The sequence below is a fragment of the Impatiens glandulifera genome, chromosome 2 (genome assembly GCF_907164915.1).
Source record: "Impatiens glandulifera chromosome 2, dImpGla2.1, whole genome shotgun sequence".
In the NCBI taxonomy this organism is placed as follows: domain Eukaryota; kingdom Viridiplantae; phylum Streptophyta; class Magnoliopsida; order Ericales; family Balsaminaceae; genus Impatiens; species Impatiens glandulifera.
Genome location: NC_061863.1, coordinates 4612652 through 4636139, shown reverse-complemented (window position 1 = coordinate 4636139; position 23488 = coordinate 4612652). Strand labels below are relative to the sequence as shown.

At 31.0% G+C, this 23488-nt stretch overlaps 1 pseudogene; it reads right to left on the bottom strand.

Annotated features, from left to right (window-relative positions):
• Positions 1 to 1857: 1857 nt before the first annotated feature.
• On the bottom strand, positions 1858 to 22256 carry LOC124924188 (annotated as a pseudogene).
• Between the last annotated feature and the right edge of the window lie 1232 nt (positions 22257 to 23488).

Below are 23488 nucleotides of genomic sequence, written 5' to 3'. Positions count from 1 at the left end.
AACTTATTGAGTACCATTTTTGTAATTTTTTTTCCTTTAATATCATGCTTTATCGTTATGTTTTAACGATTTTTTTTAAATTTTTAATATAAATGGAACTTTTTAATAAAAAAAATATATTTACAAAGATTATAATTCTAATATAACTGATCCACCAATCATATAATAATGTTTTTAGGATAACATAAAAAATAACTCATTTGAATTCAATAACAATGGGTGATAAAGGCGAGCAAACTGAGCAAGCCAATTAAGCGTTAGTCAGAAAAATTCTGAGCGTTAGTAAAATTGATCTTTGCCCGAGGGTTGATAACCAACGTCGAAAAAATTCTGCTAAATGATAACTGATCGTCTACAAATATGGTAAAAATAACGATAAACCCATAGAAATCATTATAAGATATATGTAAAAGGGCTTTCAGATGAAAGATAAATTTTAAAAAAAATTTAAAATAAAAATAAAAAAGAATTCCAGATCCGACAACATCATCTCTTTTGCTGCAAAGAAAGAGATAAATACGGACTCGAGAAATTGTCACTAACACGATTGGAGGGTGTGAACAGCAGATGACTTACTAAAGTTTGAGAGTATTATTCGAATTTAAAAAAAATCGAGATTATAAATCCAATCTAACTAAATAGATTGTCGCACTGAACAACATACAATATTAACTTAAATCCGAGTGATGTAAAAAGAAACCAGACGATATTTTGATACTACAAAAATGAGGAATCATAACTAAGATAACTTTCAACTTCATTAAAAAAAACATTCTAGAGAAAGAAAATTGTAATATATATATCCAATGTAAAATAATATCAAATTAAAAATTATAATTAAAATATATATTAATGATTGCCATGATTTTGATTAATTATAAGTAAAATTATTTTTTATGAAATATTTTAAATATAAAAACTTGATATAATTTAATATGTTATTTAATAAAATAAACATATATAATATAAATTATTTGTTACTACGTACCCACATCAAATTTACTTAGAACTTGATATATATTAGACAAAAGAACACATTTTTTTTCAAAATTTTAAATTCAACTGATCTAATCATTCACCGAAGATTGCTAATGGGGATGTTGAAATTCCAAACAAATAAAACAATTGCAATAAAACAAAACCAAATATACTTAGTTTGCAGCATAAAAAACCCGCAAGAACATAAGTAAAAAAACCATCATCAAATGAGAAGAAAGAAGAAAACCATGCATAAAGATCAGTTACTAAAATCTTGTGCAAATTAAGCAAAAACAAAATATTTCAAATGATGAACTCATTTCTTTCTTTATTTCTTGGTTTTGTCCATAACTACGAACAATATATCTTTTGGGTATTCCGGTAGTGTTCAACTAGATAGATGTATTCCGACACCATCATCACAAATATTGCATCTATTAGCCAAAAGGTAACATTTCAAATAATGAAACAGAAAAAACAAAAAAGTTATGCAGAGGCGGTTATATTTTACAAAAACATGTTCCTTAAATGGCCCAACTCACCAAAATATGGGCAAGGTGTTTCTCCTTAATAGATTTATTGCAATGCTTGAAGAAAACACTTGTCCAAGATCAAATCCTATGTACACCTCCATCAACAACGGGCCCTCCTTTGACGTTATTGCTGACCGAATCCTTCAAGTTCGCGATCCCTCCTCCACGATACAACAAGATATCAGGAGGAGGACTAGGATTCTCAATGGAATATTGGGTTTAGATGATCTTGAGTCCAATGATTTAGAATTACGGGCTTGGAAGATGGCGGATTTGGAGAGGATTAAAGTGGAGGTCGACAGGCCTATAACATCGTAACAAATCTTTTCAATCACTTTTTAGATATTCATATACTGACTCTAGTAGTAGTAGTAGTAGAGATGTATGGTTTCAAGAACAAACTAGAAAGAAAAAAAAAACTTGTATTCATAATTATAATGTGATTTAGTTGGAATTGAATCGTCGTCGCCTGTTGTTCATATTATAATGTTTGATTGACCTTTAATCTCTGTTTAAACAAGCAAACAGAAATTTTCAAACAATTATTCTAAACAAATCCAATTTAAATCCATTTTCAGATAAGAAACATATATACTCGTGTAAATTATTATTATTATTGAAAAAGAACTCGTATAAATTAATAAAATATGACATGGGCTACAGGTAGATATTCTAGAGCTGTTTGTAAAATTTAGGAGTGTTTATTAATAACTTGAAATGGATGTTAAATAAAGTTATTTTTATGTGTTTTCTTTTAATTTTATAGCATCTTAATATTTAAATCTCAATAATTTTAGAATCAATTCTAAACTAAGTCATCCCATTTAAATTGTAGTAAGTAAACAAGAAATTGGTTCTTCCTTTATGATATTACAAACAATTTTGATAAAATCACCAGGATTACACTTTAATGTTACCCGCTTTTCTCGAATTGAGAAACTTGCTGTAGTTTTTGAGCCTGAAAAAATTTGCAACGCCTATTTCCACTTGATTCAGTTTCTTCTGTTTTCTTACTCTTCTTCAATCCGGTGAAGTCAACACTAGTTAATTTCAGTTGTTTTTTCCTATTATTATTTGTAGAATCATCATCTTCCATTTCATCAGATTCCCTATCAAACACAATGCAAATGCAAAGACTCTCACAAATGGATGTTATGAAATAATCATCACAATATAAACTAATATTCTATTTTATTACGATTTTCATGATTCAATGTACAATTTATACCATAAAATAACCATTACACCATCCCATCAAACATCACCTTTTCAATCTAATCATTCAAAACATCAACTAAAACTATGGATATTTTGGTCATTTTATCAAAATAAACCACTTTTACATCAAACAAATTTCCTTTTTTCAAATAATCAAAAGCTTAAACTAGAGTGGAAATGCAATGATGTGGAATTATTAACTTTAAAAATCTCATTAAGAACCTATAGAGGCAAGGTGCTATCGAATTATTTACAGGAATTCAAGCATGGGATTGCATCAAAATGACATTGAACCTTAATGACAACAAAAAAAAAGTCTAACCCATATGCCAAAAGAACAGGAAGTAAAAGATAAAGTAACTAAGCAAGTGCCATATAAATTGTCTTACCAAAGAACTTCAACCATATTCTTGAAGAAGGGAGTACACGTACCCCAGCTGAACCGTACTAATGATGGAAATCCAAATACTGGGTGTTTGTGATCACCCAACCAAGTTTTAGTTGCGGAGTCTGAATACAAACATATGCACAAAAATCATCGATCAATTTCTGTTTAAAACACTTACATATAAATAACGAGCTTACTTAGAAACCGGGATTTTCGTAATCACGGTATGATTGGAAATGTCAAAGTTCTTTTTTTTCATTTGGTATAAGTTTTTTTGGTATCATACTCCAGATTATAGACTGTAATTTTATTCGATTTCCAAAGTTAGAATTAGAGTGTTTTTCCCATTCATTTGGTATAACATTTTTTTTATCATAATCCAGATTATAAAAAGTAAATTCCTTCATTTTGTATAAAAATGATTTTTCTGATTATGTTCCAAATTATAGTGAGTTTTTGCTTCGTTTGAAATAAAAATTATTATTTGGATATGATCCTAATTATTTTCTAAATTCTTGTGACTTTTGGTAAATGTAGATTTTACCGGATCATAAAATGTGATAACCAAATGGCTCAACATTATCTAAATACACATATACAATGAAAGATAGTAAATCAAATGTTTGTGAAAATTAGAGAAGACAACCTAATGAACACTAAATCAATCTCAGGATGATAACTAAAAAGGCTTCATTTCAACATACTACCTTTTCCCCCTATTTCGTTAGAATTTTAGTTTAAATTTGATATACAACTCTCACATGCATTTACCTTATTGCTAGAAAATGAAATAATTACCATCATCATAAATTACACTGTTAAGTTTAATGAATATTTTTTAAACAGATAAAACATTACTCCAGTTTCATTCTTCCTATTGGAATGTCAAGGCATAATCCAGTCTTTTAAGATAATACATGTACCAAGTTCTATAACTTGAATCAAAACACTAGTTGTTAAATAATGAAAGAGTATAGACTTATACCTCCTGAATACCCAGAGCCAAAGTTTCTATTCATATTATCAGCAGTTTCATCTAGTTCCCAATTTCGAAGTGCTCGATCTCTTGTAACCTGACATGTCAAATAAATGCTTTGGAGTTGTTTCAACAAAAATGATTCGCATTCACAGTGTGTTAAAAAAATGTTAATCAACTTAGCAACAATGCTTGCTCCACTCACAATATAGACTATCAGCTTTTTTTGCAACTACAAATTTTATGAATGAAAATCGTTCAGTCAATCTCACTCTGTATTTCTCTGGATCTCCAACTGTATCTACATAAACCTGAAACAGTAACCATAAACACAAAGTCCTTGTTTGATACCCTTTATAGTTTATCCCATCATTTGAATCAAATCATTCAAATAATGAACTAAAATAAATACTCAACTTCGTTTTTTTTATAACATTTTAAAATATTAAATACATTGATATTTTAGTCATTTTTTTCAAATAATCCCAAATAATTCACTTTTCATCAAACAAGATTTATTTATTTTTTTTATAAAAAAAATGGATTATTTAAAGAAAAAGTACATCAAAAAAAGCTCTTGAATGATGTGCTAGCCAAAATTCCTGGTGTCAAGAACAAAAATAATCATGAAAATAGTTGACAATTCTTTGACTGAAAAAGTATCATCTTCTTAATTACTACCTCAGTTAGAAGAACTTCCATATCTGTTACTCTTCTGACAAGTCCCATGACAGATTCATGTGAGATCTCATTGAGGTTAATCTTGGTTCTGAGACCAAATGAGCAACAAATAGCTTAGCATCATCAAAAAAGAAGGTGATTTATAGTAGTACATTTTAATATTAAACTGTCACGGACTAACTTCTTTAACATTTTTGCAGATAGTTCCTTTGGATCTATGACATCCACAGCCCATCCCAGAGATCCATCTGCCTTCAAATTATCAAATAGTTCTTCCCTTTTTTCTTCCTTTAAGGTCTTTGAATCTACAATAAGAAAAAGACCAGATACTTTATCTAACAGGAGAGATTAAATTACTCCAGCCAAATTTACGAGATTAAGGTCTACAAGCAAGTGAAGTGATTCTACATATAAATCCTTTCCTTCAGTTTCTTCTTAATGGATTTCAAATATAAAGAACACAATGATAAAAAAAAATATATTGAAATTAAGAACTCAAAGAAGGAAAACATTTGCTCAAACATTTAAAAAATCAAGTGACATTGAGCCTAATTGGAAACTGATATTTGATTACAATCACTGGATGGAAAATCCCCAAAATTCAAACTGAAAGTGATTTTTTTATAATTATACTGTCCTAGATGATAATCCAAGTTATGATTTGAATCATGATCCAAATTATATTGTAATTTTTTTGCTTCATTTGGTTTAGAATATTTTTGGAATTATAGTCTAGATTATGGTGTGATTTTGGCTTCATTTTGTATAAAGGTTGTGATTTTTTTACAAGAATTTGTAGATTTTTTTTTTTCTAATCATGATTTGGATCATAAGGTCTTATAACAAATAGGCCCTATAAATACATAACTCGAGGAAAAGAAGGATCAAAAGGAGTTCAAGACCAAAGATCCAGCAAGAACTTATTCCCGTACATGATTTTCCATAAGAGGCGAGGTGTTGACACATGATATGCTCAAGAACAAAGGATTTCTATGGCTAGCTAATAGGGAGGGGGGAGGGCTGCCATTATAACCATCCTGAAGTGTCAATCAAACATTTGTTACTTGACTGTTCTTTTAGTGGCTAATTGGGATATGCTTTTGACATGTGCTGAAGGTCAGTTCGGTTATACCTAGATCTTTGATGTGCTTCTATTTGGATGGAACAAGCTGATGAATGATTATAATTGTCAAATTAGCTATATTGTATAGCTAACTATCAAACTACTTCATTTTAATGTTCAAGACCAAATATCATTGTTTTCGATTATGCCTAGGTCTTTGATGTGCTATGTGAATGAGTGTATTGGATGGAACAAGCTGACTAAACTCAAGGATTGTAGAATGATTATGATTGTTAAATTAGCTATATACAGTTCACTATCCAACTTCATTTTATTTATTTTAACCATTCAATGTTAGAATCTTTAATCTAGATTTTTAATCCTTAAGTCTATAATCTTTAATACTCTATGTCGATAAATTGAGATAAACTATAATTGCGGAAACGTACCTGAATCTAGAATGAAGAACGGTTCATTAAGACGTTCTTCGTTATTCTCTTCTTCTTGATCTTCTATTGATCTTGAATTTTCTCTTGATCTTGGATCTTCTTATTCTGGATCTGGACCTGGATCGGAATGTGAATCTTCTTGTTCTGGATCTGGACCTAGATCGGAATGTCTGATGTGGGTGGGGTTTTTTCTTCCAATCCTATATCGATAGCCTTCTTGAGTGTTTTTGAGAGATTACAGAAACCTTATTGTTCGATTAAATAAACAAATCGGTAGGCTATTTATATGGGTTGGGGACCTAGCCCTAATATACCCATTTATTATTCGGCCCATCAACGTAATAATAAATGATATTTCTGCTTCTACAAAAATAATTCTCATATTTATTATAGATGTCTAAATAAGCCCATATTCTTTATACTTTAATAGATCACTTTAATTGGACTTTAATCTTTATTATGATACCAACTAATATACAATTATAAATAATATATGTACCCAAATATTGGAAATAATTCCAACAATCTCCCACTTGGGTCATATAATATTTCCTTCAATTGTATATTATAACCTTAAGAGCTCAAAATATTGTTATCATTTCCAAATACATCTATATCAATCTCGTCCATCAATTATATCAACATAGGATTAAAGCGATTTTTGTTACATTAATTCGTAACTAAACCCTCAATAGTCACATATGTCAATACAATCAAATGACATAGATTAAACATGGGTGTGTAGTGTGGATTAACATGTAGTGTGATCTTTAACATGTCTAATACCAACTGGTCCTCATTTATTCCTTATAGTGATCAATCTGAATAACTTTATAATCTTGATATCTTTAAAAAACTAAATCTTTAATTTCTTTAGAAACTAATTTTTTAATGTGCACATAAATTCCAAATTATATTTATACAAGCATCATAATACAAACTCCCACTAAAACTGTATATCATCTAAATATGCAATATCCATATGAATAATATATTCATGAAAGACCTCGGATAGCAAATATTTAGAGAACTGATCCATAATTTTAGAGTTTGTCCAAATATGCTCAATAGATATGTAAACATTATGAATTATTTATTTTTCAAATAGTTTGACTTAGTCAAACTCATATTAATCTTAAAGTAAAAGAACTGCAAATTATTGTCACGTAATAACTTTAGTGGTCTTTCTATATCATCCATAATTTGCAACCTCGTGACAAAACTTTCTAGTCAGATTCTTTAATTAGATGCCACAAAACACCTAATAAATTCTGCCATCATGTCGAAATAATTCTAGTGTCTGCTTAACACTCTTACAAGAATTAATTCTTTAAACTAATAATTAAACTAAAAGTATGTGGCACGAATTTTCGACTGTTTTGGTATCCAACAAAATTCGAATCAAAATACCATATGATCTTTATACGATTCGATTTCACTATATGAGTATGTAATGTTTTGATCTTAAAATAGCACATTTGTTGTTTAGTTGCTTTCTTAATGATCCAAACCAGGATCCTTCAAGTATTTGTCAAACATCATAAATGTACTTAATTTCTTGATTTATATAATCTAGAACATACATTAAACTCTTGTTTAAGGAGTATTATGTATATATTTATTTTCAAGGCTAATCTTGAAGTACTTACACTGGTGAAAAAGGGGTCAAAACCGAGATTAAAAACTCTCGGTTTTGACCCTATAACTTTCGGTATAGACACTTTACCGAAGGTTTTAGTAACTCTCGCCATCCCTCGGTATTGACTCTCTCGTTAAAAACAATTGGGCATTTACCGAGAGATATCGTAGAGTTTTCGGTTTAGATACCCTAGAGTAAAGCCGAGAGTTATATGAAAACTTTCGGTTTTTCTCTTTGTGGAAAAACCGAGGGTTTTACAAATAACTTTCGGTTTTTCTCTTTGTGGAAAAACCGAGGGTTTTACAAATAACTTTCGGTTTTTCTCTTTGTGGAAAAACCGAGAGTTTTACAAATAACTTTCGGTTTTTCTCTTTTTGGAAAAACCGAGAGTTATATGAAAACTCTCGGTTTTCCTCTTCGGGTAAAAACCGAGAGTTGTCTAATACCTCTCGGTTTTCTCCATTTGAAGAAAACCGAGAGTTTTGTAATAACTCTCGGTTTTTCTTCAAATGGAGAAAACCGAGAGGTATTAGACAACTCTCGGTTTTTACCCGAAGAGAAAAACCGAAAGTTTTCATATAACTCTTGGTTTTCCTCTTTTGGGTAAAAACCGAGGGTTTGTCATATAACTCTCGGTTTTCTCTTTGGGTAAAAACTGAGAGTTTTCTAATATCTCTCGGTTTTTCCATTTGAAGAAAAACCGAGAGATTTCAATATTACTTTTGGTTTTTCCCCGTAAATTTTTAAAAACGTGCGGATTATTTTGCTCGCAACCAAAACCTGTTCAGTCAAACCAATATATCAATGATAAAAGAAATGCAACATACATTAAACGACCACATTAATTGATCATTAACATTACAAAATTCGAAACCTAACTAATATTCCGAACCATCTGTTATAAATTCAATTACTAATGAAAACATGTTCATAATCGAAACAACCTTAGCTTGTGGGGGGAGGAGGTGGTTGTTGCCTCATATACAATTCGATTCTCTCCATTCTTGCGTTCATCTTTAACTTCTCCCTCTCCATTCTTGTCACCATTTCTTCCTTTTCCTCTTCCATTTCTTTCATTTTGCGCCTTCTTTCTTCATCCCTCTTCTCCAGTTCCTCCAACTTGAGCTTCATTATTTGATTCTCTTCTAACAATCGCTCATTGTTTCGCTGTGAACTGTTTCCACTTCGACGATTCTTACGAAAGTGTGTGGGCCGGACGCCTGATCCCATTCCGAACACTACCCCGTGTTTTTGTTGTCCGAACACCCTCTCCGTCAATTCAAAATCCGATATTCCCGGTTCGTTACTAACAACCTCCTCCATCTCAACCTGCACAATTCAAATAAAATATCATTTCTATAATAAAAAACTAGGCATATTCAATTCACTTACAATTTTCTCTTGCACGTGTTCGTCCGGGACGGGTGTTGGGTTTTTTTTGTCGGTTTGGGGGTACGGGTCCTCTTGAATACTTCAATTACAGACGGTGCCCGTCTCATTTCAATCGCCTGTTGAAATAAATGATTTATATAATTAATAGGTATCTTTAGATTAAGTTATTACAAATAATGTACTTACCAACTCGTCTTCAATTTGTGTAAACGGTCTACTTCTCGTTCGATGCGGGAATTTCAACTTCTTCCTGTTCTTCATATTTGTAGAACTGTTTCTCTGTATTTGAAATAAAAAATGAAGTTAGATTAATTAATATCAACTTTTATTTGAATTATGAAACCATACCTTAAATGTTTCTGTGAAGAAATGGTTGCGACACACAAACTCCCAATCATCTCGATCGTAGTCCGGTGGAGGATTAGCCAGTACCGTCGCCTCGTCTCCTTTGTGGACGCGGATATATGTCTTGTTCAAATCCGACCGCCATCTATCCCATATCTAATTGGCGTGTCCCAATCCTGTCTTTCGAAAAGACTCAATATCACCATTAGTAGCTTCGAACGGATCCTGAAAAAAATAACATCCAAACGTTAAAAATAATTATTTAATGACGTAATGTATAATCAAGTAATAAGTATTACCTTGATAGCAGTCCATAGTGAATCCAATTGGTCTGCACTTAAAGCCTTCCACTTTAGAAGACGATGTGAGACGACTGCGGGGTCCCGGATAATCGATCCCATATGTCTAGACCACTGTGTTCTTCCCACGTCTGTACCGCCTGGCCTCCCATCCTTCTCTCTAAATGTAAGAGGGATCCTCGTCCCCGCTACCCTCTTAGACAACGCAATATTCTTGTTATTCCCCCGTCTTTTGCGGGCAGAAGATTCTTCAAAATTATCAAAATCATAATTAGATATGTCAATCAAATTAAACACTAACTAATTTGTAAACGAGTTACCTGTCGATGATGGGTCGGGAGTGGAACCGTGCTCCCCCTCGCCATCCTCCTCCTCGATAGGCTCCTCGAGACCCTCGTCTACTGCCTCATCGCTATCCACCATATCAGCAAATGTGCTCTTTATAAACTCTTGGAGCTCATCATTGTCTTCAGCCTCGTCTGTTCGGGGAGGCGCAGTAGCTATCGGGACCACAACAATAGGTGGTTGGTCTCTAGAAGACGATCCTCGGAGCTTTAAAGACTCGGATTGGGCAAGTAGGTTTTGGTAGTTTTTATCCAATTTCTTTGGTGTCTTCCTCATACTCTTCCAAGTTGTTTTAGGACCTTCGGACATTCTTAATTCACAAAATTAATAAAATTGAGTGAATAATTGAAATAAAGTAGTAATAAGAATGAATATAAAGTTAAAAACATAACTCTACCTAATTAATTAATCTGAACTATATGTTTGTAAACCACAGTTTTATTTTTGTCACAATCTTCCAACCGGGTCGGGCTGACATATTAGGGGCGTAGAATACTTGTTTTGCTTGACTTGCCAATATATACGGGTCTTGACTTTGGGTTTTCAAAATTCGGTTTACATTTACACTTACAAAGCCATATTTATCCACTTTCACTCCTAGTTCCCCCGAGTGTGTATCAAACCACTTACACTTGAATAAAACAACTCGTTTGTGAGAATAATATTGTACTTCGATTATATCCGTCAAAACTCCGTAGTATGACATAGTTTCAGATCCGTTGTACCCCTCAACAACCACCCCACTATTTTGAGTGGTCAAACCTTCGTCGTGTTTTTCTGTACAGAATTTGAATCCGTTTACTTTACACCAAACATACATAGACGAGTACATACTTGGACCTTCTTCTAAGATCTTGAGGTCTCTTGATTTGTCGTTAATTTCTGCTAAATGGGCGACCTATATATGTATCCGAAATGAAGTTGTTAAAATAAATAAAAATAGTTAGGATATATGGTTTATAACTTACTCACTCGATGCTTGAAATATGCGACAAACGTTTCTCCACTGGACTCGTTGTTATAATCTCTGCAAATAGATCGAATATTAAATAGCATACTCTTTAATGCTAATTAGTAAAAGCAACATTGAATCTTACATGTAAAAAGGTTCTGCTTCGGGACAATTTTTCAAAATGTAAGAATGAGCTGTCACTCGATCGATATAATCCAAGTTGTATACTTTTCCGTTAGATAGGTCTTCCAACGATGCAAATATTGAAATGCTCGAGATTTCAGGTTGTGCATTTTCTTGCTCTTGTTCCTCCATATACCTCGCACATAAACTAATACTCTCATTAACAAGATAGCTCTCGCTTATAGAGGCTTCGGGGTGGTTATTATTCCTCAAATATCTTTTCATTGTACCCATGTAATGTTCAAACGGATACATCCATCGATACTGAACAGGTCCTCCAAGCAAAGCCTCAAATGACAAGTGAACCGGGAGATGCATCATGATGTCGAAGATTGACGGCGGAAAAATCATTTCAAATTTGCAAAGTGTCAATGTAATATCCATGTACAATTGTTCCAAGTCCTCTTGAATCAACTCTTTGAAGCACAACAACCGAAAGAAACAAGACAAATTTACTAACGCATCATACACATTATCTGGAAGTAATCCACGAGTTGCTAAAGGAATAAGATATTCCAATAAAATGTGACAATCATGACTCTTTAATCCCAAAATCTTTTTCTCTTCCAAATTTACACAACCGCCGATATTTGAGCAAAAACCATCGGGCAACTTGAGATCTTTCAAGAAGTTACAAAGACGTTTTTTATTTTCGGATGTCAAAGTGAAAGGCGCTTCTGGATAATGAACAACTCCTTCATCATTTATAGGATGTAACCATGATTTTATGCCTAAGAGTTCTAAGTTTTTACGGGCTTTAGGACCATCCTTAGTCTTCTCTTTCACATTCATTATTGTTCCCAACACGCTATCACAAATATTTTTCTCAATATGCATCACATCCAAATTATGTCTCAATAATAGTGATTTCCAATAAGGCAGACGGAAGAAAATGCTAAGTTTGTTCCAATTGTCTCCCCGCGTTTCATGATATATCTTGGTTCTTTTGCTCAGATCCGCACTAAGAATTATGTCTTCTAGGTCTCGTGCTTGCTCATAACTTTCTTGCCCCGTTAACAATCTAGGGGGATCTCTATAATCAGTTCGACCATCAAACGACTATTTATCCCTTCTGTATTTGTGCTTCGGTGGAAGGAAACGTCTATGACCCAAGTAAGATTGTTTGGAACCATTAACCAATCGAAGAGATACCGTGTCGTTGTTACAACAAGGATAAGCGAATTTACCTTTCGTACTCCAACCTGATAAATTCGCATATGCGGGAAAGTCATTAATGGTCCACAACAACGCCGCTCGCATGTTAAAGTATTGCGAGGTGTGTGCATCAAACGTTTTCACACCTGTTTTCCACAGTTCATGCAACTCTTCGATCAATGGCTGGAGAAATATGTCAATTGCATCTCCCGGACTCTTTGGACCCGGAATTAACATAGATAAAATGAAATTGCTAGAATCCATGCAAGTCGTGGGTGACACATTATAAGGAACGAGAATAACCGGTCAAACACTGTATGATTTTTTCCCATTTACAAATGGATGAAACCCATCGCTTGATAAACTTAGTCTTACCTTTCGAGATTCTGAAGCAAAATCTGTATAATTTTCATCAAACGTCTTCCAAGTTAAGGAATCAGCGGGGTGTCTCAACATATCACTATCAACTCTTCCTTCTTTATGCCATCTCATCATTGGAGTCGTTTTTGAGGACATGTATAGTCTTTGCAGTCTTGGTATTAAAGGGAAATATCTCAACACCTTTTTGGAATGAATTTCCCATTTTGCTTCTCCCGAACTGTCCCACTTGTTTGGTCGACTTTCCATCTTGAAAGACCGCAAATTCTGCAAGAATCTTCATTTAGGTCGTCCTTCCAAAATAGCATACAGTTGTTCTTACATGCGTCTATCTTGTCATATTTAAGCCCGATATCAGTAATGAATTTTTTACTTTCGTAGTATGAGTTTGGCAATTGAGCGTCAATCGGTAATATGTAGTCTTTAAGCAGACGCAGCAACATATCGAACGAAGAATTCGTCCATTGACATACATTTTTTATGTGAAGTAGTTTCAGTAGTGCCAATGATTTTGTTATTCGAGCACCTTCATACAATGGCCGTTTGCAATCATCAAGCAATTTATAAAATCTATGCGCATCTTCGACTGGTTCATCGTTGCTCGGAACGTCATTAACGTTGGGGAACATATCGTTTATAAATTCGTGCACATAACGTTCTTCATTGACCTCTTCATTAACTGTATTATTCATCTCCGGTCCCGCATCGTTGAATTCCGGCACAACATCCTCCGACTGATCATCGTCGTCATCATCATCATCTAAGTCATCGTCATTAACCACTTAATTCCTAATCCAAACCTAATAACAATAACCAACATTAATATAACCAAATATTCATTAATCAAATCAAAACAACCTAATATATAACATATCATTACTTAATCTAACCAACATTTCAAAAATAAATCTATTAATTAAACAATAAACTATTAATAAAAAAACCAATTCCAAATCCAAGGAAATCAACATAAACACATATACCTATTAATCAAACTTAATTCCCACCTAATTTAACCAAAATCAAACATAATCTAACCTAAATCAATCCAAATTATGATCATATATCCAAAAATAATATCAATAAAAATCATACATATGTCAAACTTAATTCCAACATAACCAAACTAACCAAACATATATCCAAAAATAATACCAATCGAATTAAAAAACATATATAATCCAAACTCAAACTAACCAAAATCAAACACAATACCAACCTAATCTAACCTAAATCAATTCAAATAACCAAATTAAACCCTAAATCTAATCAACAAATATAACCTAAAATCAAACAATCAATACCAATCCAAAACATATATAATCCAAACTCAAACTAACCAAAATCAAACACAATACCAACCTAATCTAACCTAAATCAATTCAAATAACCAAATTAAACCCTAAATCTAATCAACAAATATAACCTAAAATCAAACAATCAATACCAATCCAAAACAATCATAATACAAACTCAAACTAACCAAAATCAAACACAATATCAACCTAATTTAACCTAAATCAATTCAAATAACCAAATTAAACCCTAAATCTAATCAACAAATATTAGCTAAATTAACCTAAAATCAAACAATCAATTAATATAACCACAAATAACCTAAAATCAAACAAAAAAAATAACCTTGAAATGCAGGCGTCGGTTGTGGCTTGAATCGGACGGAGGCAACGGCGTCTTCCGACGGCTGTGGCTTGATCGGACGGAGGCAGAGCAGCCACGCGGAGCAGCGGTGTGGAGTTCAGGCGGATGTTGATTCGAAGGGGCAGCGCCGTCGTCGTCTTCTATGGAGGCGTTGTCTTCTACGGCGGCGACGTCTTCTACGGGCGTTGTCTTCTTCGGCGCGGAAGCGAGCGGCGGCGGGCGAACTGATCGGGGAGAGAGAAATGGGGGAAGAAAGAAGAGAAAGAGATAGGTTTTTTAATTTAAATATGTCAATTCCGAAAGTTTTATATAAAACTTTCGGTTTTGATAAGGGTCAAAACGGAAAGTTTTATATAAAACTTTCGGAATTGATAAGGGTCATTTCCGAAAGTATTTTATATAAAACTTTCGGAATTGATAAAGGTCATTTCCGAAAGTTTATATAAAACTTTCGGTTTTCATGGTTATTTCCGAAAGTTAATTATATAACTTTCGGACTTAACAATTCACAAATTGTTAAATTAATTGGTTTCTCACCTTCTAATGACCTTGAACAATATTAATTTAACACATTTGATATCCTTAAAATATTCCCCAAATTCATATGATCAAACATTACACACATTCATAAGATAATCAAACATAAACATTCATATACAATTCTCTATATAATCAAACACAATTATAAATATTTTAACATAAAACACAATATTAATTTTTAAAATATAACCCACACTTGATTATATTAGTTAGGAGTCTATATTGGAAAGAAAAAATACTTTAATTTCAAAAATTGTCAAGTGATAATTCCGAAAGTTATTAATTAACTTTCGGAAATAGTTATCAAAACCGAAAGTTTTATATAAAACTCTCGGTCTTGAGAAGTGTAAAAACCGAAGGTTTATATAAAATTTTCGGTTTTGATAGCTATTTCCGAAAGTTAATTATATAACTTTCGGAATTATCACTTGATAAATTGTTAAATTCTTTGGTTTCTCACCTTCTAATTACCTTTAACAACATTAATTTAACACATTTGATATCCTTAAAATATTGCACAATCCATATGATCAAACATTACACACATTCATAAGATAATCACACATAAACATTCAAATACACTTTTCTATAATAATCAAACACAATCTAAACATTTTAACATTAAACACAATATTAATTTTTTTAAAATACAACACACAATTGATTATATTAGTTAGGAGTTAAGATTAGTTGGTTAAAAAACAAAATAATTTAACAAATTAGGAAGTGTTAAAACCGAAAGTTATACCATTAACTTTCGGTTTTATGTATATTTGCGAAAGTTTTAAATAAACCTCTCGGTCCTAACCTTAAACAGAATGTTTTTACTCTTCCCCATACTTAGAAATTTTTTAGATTTTTTTGAACAAAGGTCAAAACCGAAGGTTTTCAATAAACCTTCGGTTTTTACCCTTCCCATTTTTTAGATTTTTTGAACAAGGGTCAAAACCAAAGTTTTCAAATAAACCTTCGGTTTTTACCCTTCCCCATACTTAGAAATTTTTAGATTTTTTTGAACAAGGGTCAAAACCGAAGGTTTTTAAATAAACCTTCGGTTTTTACCCTTCCCCATTTTTTAGATTTTTTTGAACAAGGGTCAAAACCGAAGGTTTTCAAATAAACCTTCGGTTTTTACTCTTCCCCATACTTAGAAATTTTTAGATTTTTTTGAACAAGGGTCAAAACCGAAGGTTTTCAAATAAACCTTCGGTTTTTACCCTTCCCCATACTTAGAATTTTTTAGATTTTTTTAAACAAGGGTAAAAACCGAAGGTTTATTTGAAAACCTTCGGTTTTGACCCTTAGAAATTTTTGGATATTTTTAAACGAGGGTCAAAACCGAAGGTTTTCAAATAACCTTCGGTTTTGGCCATGCTGTTTTTTTAAAAAAAAGATGAAAAGTAAACAAATATAACATAATTAATTAACAACATATTAAAATCGAACCAAACTAAAACCAAACCAAACATAATAATAATAATTCGTGAATATAAAACAAAACACATAAAAATATTGTCATCGTTCGTACGGAAAAACAAATAAATACATAATTAATCTAGAAATTATTAGATGGAGTGGGAGGAGGGGGCGGTTGATTCAGTCGACTCCTCAACAATACAAGTTCCTGTTCGAGATTCTCTAATCTCTAGGCCATTTCGGCCCTGTCCGCTTTAATTTCACTGAGCAAACGGCCTCTTTCCGCATCCCTTAATCGGATTTGTTCCATTTCCAGCGTCATATATCTTACATCCTCCTCACATGCTGCAATTTTGTGATTGTGCTATCAGATTCTGGTAACACGGATGCAGTTTCTCCGGTGTACGCCGAAGTCTCTTCCATGATGAATCACCCATATCCTAAATGCGTTTCAGATATATGTATATATATATTAATCAAACAAAATACGTAAACTGGCATAAATCTAGATAATATATATAAACTTAAGAAATCTAAATCTCATAATAAACAAAACAAAACAAACCAAATGAAACAAACCTGTACGAGAGAAGAGAGAAACCAGCGTGGAGGAGGCTAGGCGGCTGCGGTGCGGGAGAGAGAGAAAAGAGAGATGGCGGAATGAAAAAGAGAAGGGTTAGGGTTTGTATTTAAAGAGGTAGATGCTAAAGGTTTTCATATAACTTTCGGTTTTGATATTAGTCAAAACCGAAGGTTTATTAAAAAACCTTCGGAAATAACCATTACCAAATTAGAATTTTTTTTAATTGAGCAAAACCGAAGGTTCTTGTAAAACTTTCGGAAAAGAGAATTTTAAAAAAGGTAAAACCGAAGGTTCTTTGAATAACCTTCGCAATTAAAAATTCACAGGGATTTCAAAACCGAAGGTTTTGTAAAAACCTTCGCAATTAACCCACATCCAACACTTAGAATTTTTTTAGGTTTTTTGGGAAGGTAAAAACCGAAAGTTCTACAAAGAACTTTCGGTAATAATTAGTAAACCCGAAGGTTTTACACCCCCCTCGGAATCTATTTTTAATACCGAAGGATTTTCTCTCTCGGGAGTATTTAGGAGAGTTTTATAAAACCTTCGGAAAAAGCCGTCGGTAAAGGTCCTTTTTTTACTAGTGTTATGAGACTAAATTTGTCTCTAGATCTTTCAAAATATCCAATAATTAACATCTAGAAATTCTTTAGTCTAGTTTATTTTCTTTAGACCTATAAGACCTGACATTAACTGGACAACCCCAAAAGAATTCACTAGTTGTTTTAGTTGAATCTTTATTCCATATATAAGTTGTAATTCTTAACTTTTCCTTCCAAATGAATCAATTACATGAAAATATTCCATAAATGTTTGTTTCCAAATAAAAAAGTATCTAAAGTAGTTCTTTATTTCTTCATCTTTAATATGAATTGTCAATGCCCACGCTGATGTTTCTTTCACCATCAATTGACTTTTGACAATTAACTCAACCGTACATCAACACATTTACTTTAGTAATACTGAAGTTACCATCAAATAAATGTGTATGAGTACTGAAGTTAAATTACTCTTAGAACAAACAAAACAAACTATAATGTATTCTTTTATGCACCACTTTCTTTAGTAATTTTCTTTTAGGTGCAATATCTGTAATTCTTACAACTTCATTTCTTTATTATGTATTAAGGTATTTGCTAAGTGAACACTATTTATGTTATTTTTGTTCAATCTTTTATTTTTCTTACACACAATTGATGTGAGTTCATATAGAGACTATGTCTCCCTTAGACAACTACAATTCACATCAATTAACTTAAGTGTAAATAAAAAATCCAAATTAGATGCATGAAAATACATTATTGTAACTCTTACTTTAATGCGTTATTTTTGAAACAAAATAAAACATATATTATTTATGAAATCTTTATTCTAATAATACCCTTAGCAATTTTAACCCTTTTAGATATAATTTTTAATAATACAACAAATTCTAAATATGTCTTAAAAATTATATCATATAAAATGAACTTAAGATGTTGACTAGAAAATAATCTGTATAAGTAGAAGTGTTAACTTGATTAGATAACAAAACAAATGAAAAACCATACTCACAAAATTTTAATAATCACATAAATTCAAAATAATGGTACGTCTCATCATAAGATACCAAACGCAACATTAATATTTAGTCTTTGGACATTAAATATTAACTTGCAAACGATACTCTTTTGTAGTAATCAAATATTAACAATAAGTCCTGTCAAACAATTAGTTATCTTTGGATATTCCAATTATTCACATGGCCCACCGAATAATTGTTACATATTTATTACCACATGTGCATAATGTTATTCTGACCAATTATTTATCTTCCTTTGGGCCGATTAAATAACCGCATGAAATGCATACACACTACCTTCTTAATTTATAAAACATATTAACCTCCACAAGAGAGTCTACTTTTGTAGGATGTTGCTTCAATTAATTGATTTAATAAATTAATAACTTATGTACATACTTTAAGTGTGTAACTCGACCAATTATTAAACTTCCTTTTGTCCGATTAATAATCGCATAGTTACAAACACAACCGTCTTAATCTTATAAAACAAATATGTTCTATAAATTAATAATTTGTACATTATTTAAATTTGCAATCCGACCAATTATTAACCTTCCTTTGGGCCGATTAACAACGACATAATTACAAATTTAAGTGGGCCTAAAATTGTACCAAATTTTGAATGTGTTATTAATACCGAAAATCCGAATGTTGTTTTATGTGTCAAAATTGCAGAAATTCCTATGTTTATACAAACAATAATTGTGATTTACTAATCACTCAATTATTTCTTAATATCAATCAACACAATATATACATAATCAACACAATATATACATAAATATCGAAATATGTATATATATTCGAATGTGTAATATAACATGATTGATTATTCATCCAAATATAATAATAATAATAATAATAAATAAATAAATAATTAAATAATCAATTACACAGATTACATAAAATTCTAAATTTATTAATTATTAGGTTAATTGATTTTCTTAATTCTTGATAAATAACTTAATTCTTGATAAATAAGTTATTGATATTTATTTATTCTTTAATTGTAAATTATTATTATTAATAAAATAATAATCTCTTTATTTCTTTTTATTCTTGTTTTTTCTTAATTTCTAAATATTTTATATAAATTAAATTTTTCTTAATTTCTGAATATATTCATACATTAATTAGTTATAAATTAAATGAATGTATTCATCCGTTTTATACCAATTCATTCAATATATTACAAACTTGTAATCAATATTTATAAAATATTATAAATATGATAAGTAACTATTTTCTTTACTTAATTCTCAAATCATAACCTATATCATATGTATATATTAAAATTCTAGAATTTCATTCTATATTTTACTTTATTCTTAATTGTATATAAATGTATTAATACATTAACAATTATTTCAGAAATAAATATTACTTCAATTTTTAATTAATTAAAATATTATTATTATTATTTAATTCCTTAAATTAATTAATTATTATTTTAAAATTGAATTCCTTAATTTTTACATAATTATATAATTAGAATGATAATAAATTATTATTCTAAAATTCAAAATTCCTTAATTAATAGGTTAAGATTCTTTTATAATTATTATTAAATTCATACACAATTTTGAATATATATCAATATATATCAAATATATATATATATATAACCGAAATATATATAATATATTAATTAATATCTTCTTAATTATCTAATTATATCTTATTTTCTTAATTATATATATATATATTCTTACTAAAAATTATATATATAATTCTTGATTTTATTTTCGTTTCTATACCCTTATCCTTAATTTATTTTATGACATATCCATTAATTATTATAAATAATTAATATTTTAATTAAGTTATAAAAAAAACTTAATTAGAATTAAAGAGTTCTTTATTCCATAATACCTCAATATATATAGTCCATTCCTTAATTACTAATAATAATAATTAATTATTATTCTTAAAACATTCAATTCCTTAATTAATTCCTTAATATTTATAACTAATTCCTTAATTAATAATAATAATTAATTATTATTCTTACAACATTAAATTCCTTAATTTATTATTTATAAATTTGATAGAAACCATCATTTTTTACCAATTCTTTATAATTAAAAAAAAATATGTTTCCTTCTTTATCATAAATTTCTCTAATTAATTTCAACTTCTTGATTATAATTCTTTTAAACAAAAATCTGTTCATCTTCAATAACGAATATGTAAAATCGTTTAAAATATGTGTTTAGATATGTAAAATCGTTAAATATTTGTTTAGATATTTAATGTCTTACTCTTTTATTTAATCTAATCCAAATTATAGATCAATATATATATCAAGTTATTTCTAATTCATTAATTCATTCTAGACAAATTAGATGAGGAACATATATAAAAAAATGTATGTTCATATTCTTAAGAATCTTATAAACTTAAATTTCAATAAATCGACATAGAGATTTTTTAGAATCTTATAAACTTATATTTCAATAAATCGTCGATAAATTGAGATAAACTATAATTGCGGAAACGTACCTGAATCTGGAATGAAGAACGGTTAATTAAGTCGTTCTTCGTTATTCTCTTCTTCTTGATCTTCTATTGATCTTGGATCTTCTCTTGATATTTGATCTTCTTATTCTGGATTTGGACCTGGATCGGAATGTGGATCTTCTTGTTCTGGATCTGGACCTAGATCGGAATGTCTAATGTGGGTGGGGTTTAAGTCTTTCAACCCTATATCGATAGCCTTCTTGAGTGTTCTTGAAAGATGAACAGAAACCTTATTTTTCGATGAGATAAACAAATCAGCTATCTATATGGGTTGGGAACCTAGCCCTAATATACCCATTTATTATTCGGCCCATCATCGTAATAATTAATGATATTTATGCTTCTACACAAATAATTTCCATATTTATTATAGATGTCTAAATAAACCCCATATTCTTTATACTTTAATAGATCACTTTAATTTGGCTTTAATCTTTATTATGATACCAACTAATATACAATTATAAATAATATATGTACCCAAATATTAAAAATAATTCCAACATTGAAAGCTATGAAATTGAAACAAACCCAGAAAGAAAAAATGATCAAGTAATGTAAGTTGAGGAACTATGGTAACCTGCAAAATTCAACGAGGAAAGAGTCTTTTTGGTACGATGCTGGACAATACAAGCATCCGTATACCATGGGACCTGTGTTCAAGTAAACAAATTCGTGAAAACAGAAAAGGATCGATGTAGGTATTAGTGATGAAAGAGAGATGGAGGTAAAAGAAAAACCTAAGACAGGGCCTCGTCCGGCTTCGTCAATGCCCATGATGCAGGGTTCAGAAGCCCATTTAGGAAGATGACTTCCAGATTCCATTGATGTTCTACTCAAACTAGTCGCCAACACGAAAACTCTTTCTCTCTGTCCAGATTTTTGTGGTTCCCGCCAGAAATTTATCAAATTGGAGAACTGCAGTAGGGAAAAGTTGGGGTATAAGGGTACGGTTCGGTCGATTTTTTCATCGAAAAATTCATCACAACCGTTGGTGTCGATTTTCTAAAATCTTCATACGTCGGCGGTTGGCGGTTAAAGATCCGTTAGATTTGATCAGTACAGTTTGATTAGTTCGTGTGGTTTATCATTGTTTCAAAAATAAATAATATTATATATAATAAACTAAAGAATGAAAAAACTAGTGGAGTTTTATAATAAAATTATAATAAATTAGATAAAAAAAATAACTACTTTAATTACAAAATAGTGATCTCCAGAATTCATATATAGCCCGCTACTCTGACTTCAAAATGGGGTTTTGATATGTAATGTAATGGATAGGTTTGTTTACAAAACAATGTGCAGGAGGATGAAAATAGCTACAGCTTTGCTAAAAGGTTGTGACATTCTATCAACTGTTTGGGGTTTCAAATATCTAGTTCTAAGGGCTTATGAAGATGACATAGGTGCCCTAAAGCTGTACACAAGTGCAGGATATATGATTGTTTCAGGTGATCCTCCATGGTTAACTTCATGGATTGGAAGGAAACGTCGCGTTTTACTCGTCAAGAGAACTAATGTTGTTTCCTCCTTTTGATCAATCATCAATATTATTATCATTCCTTAAAACCTAACCAACAAAAAGAAGACCTATGAAGAATCATTTGAAAGCTTAGTAGCAAAAGCCTCTGGTTATTTGAGAATTTCAATTAACATTTCAACCAAAATACAAGATTCACCATATGATTTTAACAGCTAGTTGTCTTCATCCACAAACTTTTACATAAGTTAGTGGATTTGTCAGTCTTCAAACTTAGCCATGCTTACAGTAAACATGCTTTGAACAATAATCAAATTACTGAACTACTGACTAATCTCTAACATTTCCTAGTCGACGGCTATCTATCTGTATGGATCAAACCCTAATTAGACAGTTTTTGCCGGTGAATTCTACTATTCAAACTAGGAAATCGAATTTCTCGCGCATAGATGATTGACAGATTAAAGGTTCAAAGCTAATCGCACTACAAATTGGCAAAAGAAATACGGAATGTATATAAATGTGGAGGAAATGAGAAACTAGACCTTGAAGTGGAAGAAATAGGTTTATAAGCAGTGATCTGAGCAGCAAACTGAAAGTAAAAGTAAACAGCTTCGATGACCTCATAGATTTTTGTGCCGCCATTCTGATCGCCGTTTCCACAAGAACAGAGAAACGAGAAGAAGATGAAAGAGATTTTTATCTTTTTTCTTTTTTAAACCGTTGATAAGTCGGTTCCCTAATATTTA